Below are 2,778 nucleotides of genomic sequence, written 5' to 3'. Positions count from 1 at the left end.
CTATAGAATGCTTTGGTTGTGTTGAAGTCGCTCAAGGTCAACCCGGGACGGCATAGTTGCTTGAGAGCAACGCTACACTCGCGGTACCATTCGCCCTTCCTCGGCCCCTTTTTGATCCATGACTGCAGTTCGGTCATAGAGACGAGCTGCGGGAAAGCGCGCCTCACAAACAGCGACCACACCTGTTCACCGTCGTCTACGTAGAGCCGGAAATGTCGCAGTCTCAGCGCGTGTCTGCGCATCATCAACCACGGCATGCTCAGCCCTCCTTTTAACAGGTGTTGGCAGCAAACGGATCGCCTGACCACCGGAACGCATCCTTTCCACAAGAAGCGGAAGAGAATACGTTCTAGTTTGGTGATGGTAGGGTCGGGACAAGGTACGACGGTCAGGTGGTAGTAGATGACAGACGCGATGTACGTGTACACCACCTCTACCCGATTTTTTAGGGACAGTTTCCTCTCGGCCCATTGCCGGGTGAGAGTGACCACCCTACTCGTTATCTCGTTCCAGTTCTTCTCCGTTTGGAGGTCCGGACCAAACCAAACCCCGAGCAACTCGACCGAACCGACGGTCCAGCGTCCCACGACAGAGGTGCTGGTGGACTAACAGGGGCATCCCTGGTGGACCGAACGTGCAATGTCAAAAGGTCTCGATAGATGTCCATTCACGCGAATTACTGAAGGGACGCCTCTGTACAAAGCAGCTATCCAGCCGCGGAAGACGGGACCGAAACCAGCTATAAGGACAGCCTCCAAGTATCGGTGGTCTACCCTATCGAAAGCTTTGGGTTGATCCAAGTTGATCAGGGCCCTACCCATGCCAGGTTCCTTAACTACCCGCTCTATGATGTAGCGCATTAGATGGAGGTTGTTATGGATGCTCCGGCCCGGCACGGCGCACGTTTGCGCCTTGTCGACTAGTTTCTAGATAGATAGATAGATAGATAGATAGATCGATAGATAGATAGACTGATTGATTGATGACGACGGTAGGTGGAGAAAAGAGTGAATACGAGAGGTTATAGTTCCAGTTCTGAAAAATAAAGAGACGCTCTAACAACTCTGCCGGTTCACCTACACACATAAGAGTGGTTGATATGCACACAATATATGTATACACACACACACACACACACACACACACACACACACACACACACACACATTATATATATGTGTGTGTGTGTTTGTGTGTGTGTGTGCGTGTGTGCCCGAATGTGTCTGTGTTATATCTCCCCTACCTCTTCTTCAATCTTTCGCCATCTAAGCAACAGGTTTTCAATAAGAGTATAGACGCCACTATATGCACCGCCATTATCTCTACCCCCACCACTACCGTCTTTAAGTGTTCCCTTACCTCGACATAACTGTCACAGCATTATTGATGACGGGCTATTCATGATGGACCTCGAAGTAGGGTGAGTGAGGACAGGTGCAATGAACAGTCGAGGAAAAGAGTCTCTTTCAAACAGTACTTAAATTCAACAGAAGAACAACTCATCTAGTGCGAACACCCAAATAGTACCACCACCACTAAATGTTTTTTTTTTCTTTTTTTTCTATTTTTGTTTTTAGCCAGCAGATGAAATCTCAAGATTTATCATCACCACCATGACAACAGCAACTATCACAATCACCGTTACAACCATTGAATAAGGATGATAATGATGATGATGATGATGATGATGATGATGATGATGATGATGATGATAATGATGATGACGATCATCATCATCATCATTGTCGTCGTCGTTGTTATCATCATATTTTTTTCTTGTCATCTCCCGTCCATATCAATCTCCACCTCCATTACCAAGATAATAATCTTCGTTGTCACCACCATCATCATCAATGTTGCTATAGCCATCATTATCCTCATGACCACCACCACCGCCTCCGCCACCACCGACGCCTCCGCCGCCGCCGCCGCCGCCGCTGCCGCCACCACAAATGTCATTATCATCAATAGTAGCATCTTTATTGTCGTCATAATTTGTGACACAAGGACACAAATTCATACGAAAGCGTTATTATTGAACCGAATCACTCCACAACATATTACTGGTATTTAATTTTAACCATCTCAAGAGATTAGGGCAAAAACAACCTAGAAGGATTTTAAATGCAAAGTGACATTTCTAAAAACCCGCAAAATATATTACATGCTATTGTAAAATTTCTCAGAGACGCCTCTTGTATGAAAAACAATACATGCGAACATAATTTTAATGAACCAAAATTAATTTCTTATCAATTGAAATTATTTGATGAACCAGCAATATAAATTTAAAGTGGTTGATTGACTCAGTCGTTAGAGCGTTGGACAACTGTCTGAAAATATTTGTTTCGGTTTTGTTGTTTTGATTCTGGAACTTTGCAATCCTCGTAAGTCACACTATGCACCATATTTCTACTATAATAATGATGAAGGAAAGTGTTGTATATAGTGCTCAGGTACACTACAACCCCTCCCCCCCCCAAAAAAAAAAGGGCCACCAGGTGTACTGTTGGGGGATTTCAGGAAGCATGGAAGTTTTGAAGGATGTAATGTCTCGACAGCTAACAACTGGTGCGGGTAGTTTATTCCATGCTTCAGCAATTCTGAGCGTGAAAAAATGTTTCCGAAAGTCATGGGTGCTGTGTCATTTTTTTTGATTTTATAAGCATGTCCGCGAGTGTTTGTCATATGGAATTCAAAAAGGTGTCCAACGTTGTTGGAAAGATGGTGGTTAAATCTTGTGGATGTCTACAAAATTCCTTCAACACGAACGTTAAC

This window comes from Octopus bimaculoides, chromosome 2 (assembly GCF_001194135.2).
Source record: "Octopus bimaculoides isolate UCB-OBI-ISO-001 chromosome 2, ASM119413v2, whole genome shotgun sequence".
Classification (NCBI taxonomy): domain Eukaryota; kingdom Metazoa; phylum Mollusca; class Cephalopoda; order Octopoda; family Octopodidae; genus Octopus; species Octopus bimaculoides.
The sequence above is the reverse complement of the archived record's forward strand: the minus strand, read 5'-3'. Positions refer to the sequence as shown.